This window comes from Triticum dicoccoides, chromosome 1A (assembly GCF_002162155.2).
Source record: "Triticum dicoccoides isolate Atlit2015 ecotype Zavitan chromosome 1A, WEW_v2.0, whole genome shotgun sequence".
Lineage (NCBI taxonomy): Eukaryota > Viridiplantae > Streptophyta > Magnoliopsida > Poales > Poaceae > Triticum > Triticum dicoccoides.
In genome coordinates, this window is record NC_041380.1 from 304468480 (window position 1) to 304477124 (window position 8645).

Sequence of the window (8645 nt, forward strand, 5' to 3'; positions counted from 1 at the left end):
GGCTCTACCCAAACAAGACAAACAAGCAACAAAGACACAATCAACCACGTGCAAGGACAAACAATATGATGCAATGATTTGATATGCTATATGCATGAATCGGAGCTACTGATGCAAAGTTACGGAGCTATGAACAGGAGCACTTGGATCTGCAATTTCGGGACTTAGAGAAAAAATCACCCCGAGATCTAGGGTTTACTATTCACGGCACGCGAACCGAGAAGTCCGGCGAGGTGGCGGCTGCTCCGGCGAGCACTGTTCGTCGGCGGGGAGGAAGAGGCCGAAGGAGGGAAAGGCGAGGTCGGCCGGGGAGGAAGAGGCCGAGGCGGCTCCGGTGGTTGGGCGCAGCGGGCGAGGCGGCGGCAGCCGGCGACGGCGACCCAGGCGGCCGGCGTCGGAGGGCGGCGAGGTGGCGGCGCCGGCGTCGAGCTTCCGGGGCGGCGGGGCGAGATCCAGGCGGCGGGGCGACGCGCGGGGAGGCGCGGGCAGCGATGGGCCGGGCGGGCCCGCTGCGGGCTCGCCGGGCCGCGGCGGCGGCTGGCGGCGGAGGGACACGTGGCGATCTGCCACTGGTGCGGGCGGGCAGCGGACGATGTCTGGCCGGGGACAGACGTGTCCGGCCGGCACGAGGTGGAAAATTTAGGGTTTCGGAGAGGGAGATCTGGATTTCGGGGAAGGGGTCTGTAAATAGGCATAGAGGGAGCTAGGAGAGTCCAAATGAGGTGCGGTTTTCGGCCACACGATCGTGATCGAACGCTCTAGATAATGGAGCAGAGTTAGGTGGGTTTTGGGCCAAATTGGAGGGGTGTTGGGATGCAACACACACAAGGCCTTTTCGGTCCCTCGGTTAACCGTTGGAGTATCAAACAAAGTCCAAATGATACGAAACTTGACAGGCGGTCTACTGGTAGTAAATCAAGGCCGCTTGGCAAGTCTCGGTCCAATCCGGAAATGTTTAATCCCCACACACGAAAGAAAGGTAGAAATGACCACCGGAGGAGAACGAAGCGCCGGAATGCAAAACGGACAACGGGGAAAATGCTCGAATGCATGAGATGAACACGTATGCAAATGCAATGCACATGATGACATGATATGAGATGCATGACAACGATAACAACACACGGAGACAAAGACCCGAACCCGAGAAAATAAAATAACTTAACGCCGAAAACGGCAAGAGTTGAAGTACAAATTGGGAAAGTTACATCCGGGGTGTTACAACACTCCACCACTACGAAAGGATCTCGTCCCGAGATCTAGGACTGAAAGAACGCCAGGTACTCAGAACGGAGGTGACACTCACGTTCCCAGGTAGCTTCACGGTCGGAATGGTGTGACCACTTGACTTTGAGAAATTTGATTGACTTTTTGTGAGTCTTGCGTTCAGTCTCTTCAAGAATAGCAACTGGGTGCTCACGATAAGAGAGATCTTCTTGGAGCTCAATGTCCTCGAAGTTGACGGTGCGGCCAGGAGTCTTGAAGCACTTTCGGAGCTGAGAGACATGGAGCACGTCATGAACATTTGCAAAGTTTGAAGGAAGCTCGAGTTGATAGGCGAGGTCACCTCTCTTGCTGACAATCTTGAAAGGTCCCACGTATCTAGGGGCAAGCTTCCCTTTGATACCGAAGCGACGAGTACCTTTCATAGGGGAGACGTGGAGGTAAACATGATCTCCGATCTCGAAAGCCAAATCACGGTGCTTACTATCATAGTAGCTCTTCTGGCGGGATTGGGCTGCTTTGAGGTTATCACGAATGACTTTGCACATTTCCTCTGCCTCTGTGATTAAGTCATTACCCAGCAGCTGACGTTCACCGGTTTCAGACCAGTTGAGAGGGGTATGGCATTTCCTGCCATACAGAATTTCAAATGGGGCCTTGCCCGAACTTGCTTGAAAACTGTTATTGTAGGAGAATTCAGCATAAGGAAGACAATCCTCCCACTTCATGCCGAAGGAGATCACACAAGCCCTGAGCATATCTTCAAGAATCTGGTTGACACGCTCGACTTGACCGCTAGTTTGAGGATGGAAAGTTGTGATGAAGCGGATGTTGGTGCCCATGGCCTTCTGAAAAGAATCCCAAAACTTTGAGGTAAAGATGCTGCCACGGTCTGAAGAGATTACTTGAGGAATACCGTGCAGACAGACAATTCGAGAGGTATAGAGTTCCGCCAATTGAGCTACAGTGATCGACTCTTTGATAGGCAGAAAATGAGCCACTTTGGTGAGTTTGTCGATAACAACGAATATAGCATCATTGCCACGCTTGGACTTTGGAAACCCAGTCATGAAGTCCATTTCAATGTGGTCAAACTTCCATTCTGGAATGGCAAGAGGTTGGAGGAGACCAGCTGGCCTTTGGTGTTCTGCCTTCACTCTTCTGCAGACATCACATTCATTCACGAATTGAGCAATCTCGCGCTTCATTCGAGTCCACCAATAAGCCTGCTTAAGGTCCTGATACATCTTCGTGCTCCCAGGGTGGATGGAGAGGAGAGAATTGTGAGCCTCGTTCATGATCACTTTACGAAGTTCACCTTTGGGTACAACAATACGATCCTCGAAAAAGAGAGTGTCCTTGTCATCAAGGCGGTAGCACTTGTACTTGGGTTGATTCTTGGCAATCCCAATCTTCACCTTTTTCACCATAGCATCAAGAAGCTGGGCTTGGCGAATCTGGTCTTCCAAGGTAGGAGAGACTTGAAGGTTGGCGAGGAAACCTTGAGGAACAACTTGCAGATTAAGTTTGCGGAAAGCTTCACAAAGCTCGGGTTGATAAGGCTTGAGAATCAGACTGTTGCAGTAAGCTTTCCTGCTCAATGCGTCAACAATCACATTGGCCTTGCCTGGAGTATACTCGATACTCGGATTATACTCTTGAATCATTTCGACCCATCGAGTTTGCCTGAGGTTGAGATTAGGCTGAGTGAAGATGTACTTGAGACTCTTGTGATCAGTGAAAATGTCCACTTTCCTTCCCAAAAGAAGATGTCTCCAAGTCAAAAGAGCATGCACAACTGCCGCCAACTTGAGATCATGAGTGGGGTAGTTCTTCTCATTAGGCTTCAATTGGCGAGATGTATAAGCAACAACTTTCTTCTCTTGCATCAATACTGCGCCAAGACCTTGGAGAGAGGCATCACAAAAGACCTCGTACGGCTTGGATTCATCAGGCGGAGTGAGAACTGGAGCAGTGATCAATTTCTCTTTCAAAGTGTTGAAAGCAATGTCACACTCCGGAGACCAAATGTACTTGACGTGCTTCTGAAGAAGATTAGAGAGAGGCTTCGCAATCTTAGAAAAGTTTTCAACGAATCTTCGGCAATAGCTTGCGAGGCCGAGGAAGCTACGGAGTTGCTTCACGTTCTGAGGAGGTTCCCAATTCACAATTGCAGACACCTTCTCAGGATTCACGGCAATACCCTTGGCAGAGATGATATGACCAAGATAAAGAACCTCATCGAGCCAAAATTCACACTTGAAGAACTTGGCATAGAACTGATGTTCCCTGAGCTTATCAAGAACCAAACGCAAGTGCTTGGCATGATCTTCCTTGTTCTTGGAGAAAACCAGAATGTCGTCGAGATAGACCAAAACGAAGTCATTGGTGTAGGCGTTGAAGATGAAGTTCATCATGCGAGAGAACGTCAGAGGAGCATTGACGAGGCCAAAAGACATGACAGTGTATTCATATGAACCAAAGCTTGTCCTGAAAGCCATCTTGGGAATATCTTGCTCACGGATTCGAATTTGATGATAACCCATACGAAGATCAAGCTTGGAGAATACTTGAGCACCTTTAAGTTGTTCGAACAGCTCATTGATGTTGGGAAGTGGGTATTTGTTCTTGATGGTCTTCTTGTTCACTGGACGGTAATCAACACAAAGTCGGTCTGTTCCATCCTTCTTCTTGACAAAAAGAACACCACAACCCCACGGAGAAGAACTAGGCCGGATGAGACCCATTTTCTCTTGAATATCGAGTTGCTTCTTCAGCTCCTTCAACTCTTCAGGTCCGAGCTTGTACGGACGTTTGCACACAGGTTCCGTGCCAGGCTCAAGATCAATAACGAATTCAACTGGCTGGTGCGGAGGCATTCCTGGAAGCTCTTCTGGAAAGACGTCTTGATATTCGCAAACGACTGGAATTTGAGAGATGGCATCCAATTCACCCTTCTCATTGAGAGAAGACAGACGGATGGTATCATCACGAGCGGCAAAGACAATTACATCCTCAGACGAATGAGTCAATTGAATCTGCCTGGCTGCACAATCAAGCTGAGCCTTGTGCTTAGAGAGCTAATCCATTCCGAGAATAAGATCAATATCCGAGTTACCAAGAACCACCGGAGAAGAGAGGAACTTGTAGTCGCCCAATGTGATAGAAACATCCGGGACACAATTGTTAGAAGTCATTTGCTTGCCTGGAGACACAATCTTCAATGGAACAGGAATCCTTTCGGTCACAAAATCATGCTTGGCCACAAATGGAGTTGAAATAAAAGAAAGCGATGCACCAGTGTCAAAAAGAACTTTTGCAGGAACATCATTAACAGGAAGGTTACCCATGATCACATCTGGTGAGTCCTCTGCCTGAGCTGCATTCAGCAAATTGACCTTGGCGTGCTTGGGGTTATGCTTGACCACAGCTGTACTTGCCGATCTGACAGGAGGAGGAGGAGGAAGACGCCTCTGGTTGAAACACTTGTTGGCGTAGTGACCCTTCTGTTGGCACTTGTTGCACGTGACCTCTGAAAGCGGACGGTGGTACTGAGCACTTGATCTTGGAGCTTGAGACGAAGTCTTGTTCTGAAAGCCAGGGTTGGGTGGGTGGGAAGAACCACTGCCACCTTTGCTCTTCTGCTGATACGGCTGACGGAACGGAGGAGGAGGAAGCCAATACTTCTGCTGCTTGGCCACTTGAGTAGAGGAAGAAGGAGTAACATCTCTGACTCGCTTCTTGGAAGCATCACACCTCAACTGAGCAGCCTCTTGCTTCAGTGCCATGTTGTAGAACTCATCGTACCTCAAGGGCTCGAAGAGAACAAGAGCTAGCTGAATTTCTTCTCTGAGACCACCCCTGAACTAGTATATCATGCTCTTCTCATCAGATACGTCCTGCTTGGCAAAGCGGGCGAGCTTCTGAAACAACTTGTTGTAGTCATAGACAGACAAAGAGCCTTGCTTCAGGTTGCGGAATTCCTCACGCTTGCTTTCAACCACACTCTGAGGAATATGATGAGCTCGGAAATCTCGACGGAAATCGTCCCAAGTGATAACACGTCCACCTCGGGAATCCTTGTACTGTTGGAACCATTCTGCAGCTTGATCTTTGAGTTGGAAGGAAGCGAATTTGACAAAGTCCTCAGGCCTGACGTTACCGCACTCGAAATGCTTGCACAGATCTACAAGCCAATCGTCAGCATCGGTTGCCTCAACACAATTGTTGAAAGTCTTTGGCCCATTAGCAAGGAACTGGTTGAGTGTAGCAAAGTGATTCTGATTGTTGCCTTGATTCCCTTGTTGCCTTGATTGCGCTCTTGAAGAATTTGCATGATCAACTGTGTGTTAGCATTGGTTGCGGCCATCACAGCTTGCCATGCCTCTGGAGGAGGGGGAGGTGGTGGCGGATCAGGATTCGGAGTCGTGCGCGTTGGAGGAGCCATCCTGAAGAGGTTGACCACCATTAGCACATTGATAGACAAATATTGAAGCTGAATCCAACGGAATGAAAATTGCAACATATAGTCTTCTCATCCGAACACAATGAACGAATGCATTCCTCTTGAAATGGTCACATATCCATAAATTGAGAAGCCATGTAGAATTAAGCTAGAGAAATAAATCAACAAGGTACGGATCAAGAACGAATAATCGGTAAGAAATCCCAATCTCAAACCAATATCCGTGGAAGAAGAACTAGAGCTACAAGAATTCCCACCTATGAAACTCCCGAACCTTTCCGGTTATGCAATCGGGTGTTGGGGATACAGGGGAAGCATAATATCTCACCCAAATCTAGCAAATCCTACATCCAGCTGTATCCATCCTTCAACACATAACCAAGAAACCTTCGGAAACCATCTACCTCAACCTTCGAAAAGCATCCGTTATACAAGTTATGGCGATACTCCCGAACTCCCGCCCCAGTACTGGGTGGCGTCGAGGTTATCTCACTAACGAACTGCATAAAAGAGATTTTCGATGTCGGCGTACTAAACTCAGGTATTCCAGAATTGCAACGATAAAATTATGATGACAACACCTCAGAGCTCAACTCCCCGGGACACTTCCACTAAACCCCTCACAGGAGGCACCAAGACAATGTTCTCATCATAAAATCATCGGAACTATTCCAAGATACCCGCGTGATCCTAAAAAAATTTAGTGAAATTTGAGAAGAGAAGAGTTAAAACTCTACGTCAGGATGCCTTACCAGAGCGATGAGGAGACTGGGAAGTAAAAAGAATTCCTAAATTCTCCGATATATAATTCCTAAATGACTCAAAACATTTTTCTAGACACAACACGGCCGCTAAAAACGATCAAGCAATGGGGCTCCTAAGGTCGGGGAAGGCTCTGATACCAACTTGTAACACCCTCGATACGACTATATCTCCCACGTGTCGAGGCACGACTTAGAGGCATAATCGCATTGAAGGCATATGTCGCAAGTTAGGAAATCTTCACAACATCCCATGTAATATAAATAATAAAGGGGAGATAACATAGTTGGCTTACACTCGCCACGTCAATCAAGTACATAAATAACATTACATCATCCAAACACTCATGGCCCGACTACGGCGCCAAAATAAAAGATAACCCAACATGCGACACGGTCCCGTTCACCCCCAACTGGGCACCACTACTGATCATCAGGAAAGGAAACATAGTAACGTTGAGAGTCTTCGTCGAACTCCCACTTGAGCTCAAACGCGTCTCCTGGAGCGGAATCATCAGGCCCTGCATCTGGTGTAATAGTAATCTGTGAGCCATAGGGACTCAGCAATCTCGCACCCTCGCGATCAAGACTATTTAAGCTTATAGGTAAGGCAAGGTAAATATGTGGAGCTGCAGCAAGCGACTAGCAAAATATGGTGGCTAACTTATTCGCAAAAGAGAGTGAGAAGAGGAGGCAAAGCGCGAGCGAGAAACTAGAGAACAACCTGCGCAAAACATTACTCCAACACCGTGTCCACTTCCCGGACTCCGCCGAGAAGAGGCCATCACGGCAACACACTCAGTTGATTCATTTTAATTAAATTAAGGTTCAAGTTATCTACAACCGGACATTAACAAATTCCCATCTGCCCATAACCGCGGGCACGGCTTTCGAAAGTTCAAATCCCTGCAGGGGAGTCCCAACTTAGCCCATGACAAGCTCTCACGGTCAACGAAGGAATAGACCTCCTGCCAAGACGTTCCGATCAGACTCGGTATCTCGGTTCTTCAAGACACTTCGACAGGTTAAAACAAATCCAGCAACACCGCCCGAATGTGCCGACAAATCCCGATAGGAGCTGCACATATCTCTTTCTCAGGGCACACTCAGATGAACACTACGTACAACTAAAACCAACCCTCAAGTTGCCCCGAGGTGGCGCTGCAAGTGGCTCTATTTGGACCAACACTCAGAGGAGCACTGGCCCGGGAGGGGTTTAAATAAGATGACCCTCAAGTTCCGGAAACCCAAGGGAAAAAGAGGCTAGGTGGCGAATGGTAAAACCAAGGTTGGGCATTGCTGGAAAAGCTTTAATCAAGGCGAACTATCAAGGGGTTCCCATTATAACCCAACCGCATAAGGAACGCAAAATCCGGGAACATAATACCGATATGATGGAAACTAGGGCGGCAAGAGTGGAACAAAACACTAGGCGAGAGGCCGAGCCTTCCACCCTTTACCAAGTATATAGATGCATTAAGATAACATGGCAATATAATGATATCCCAACAAGTAAATAAATGCTCCAACAAGGAACGGCCTTCAATATTCACCTGCAACTAGCAACGCTATAAGAGGGGCTGAGCAAAGCGGTAACATAGTCAATCAACGGTTTGCTAGGACATGGTGGGTTAGAGGTTTGACATGGAAGTTTGGGGAGGCTTGAAAGCAAGTGGTAGGCATCGTAGCATTGGCATAGCAAAAGAGCGAGCAAACTAGCATAGCAAAGATAGTAGTGATTTCAAGGGTATGATCATCTTGCCTGCACAGTTGTCAGAGTTGACTGGATCCTGGAAAGCAAACTCAACGGGCTCCTCGTTAGCGAACTCGTCTCCCGGCTCTACCCAAACAAGACAAACAAGCAACAAAGACACAATCAACCACGTGCAAGGACAAACAATATGATGCAATGATGATATGCTATATGCATGAATCGGAGCTACGGATGCAAAGTTACGGAGCTATGAACAGGAGCACTTGGATCTGCAATTTCGGGACTTAGAGAAAAAAAATCACCCCGAGATCTAGGGTTTACTGTTCACGGCACGCGAACCGAGAACTCCGACGAGGTGGCGGCTACTCCGGCAAGCACTGTTCGTCGGCGGGGAGGAAGAGGCCGGAGGAGGGAGAGGCGAGGTCGGTCGGGGAGGAAGAGGCCGGGGCGGCTCCGGTGGTTGGGCACGGCGGCGGCGCGT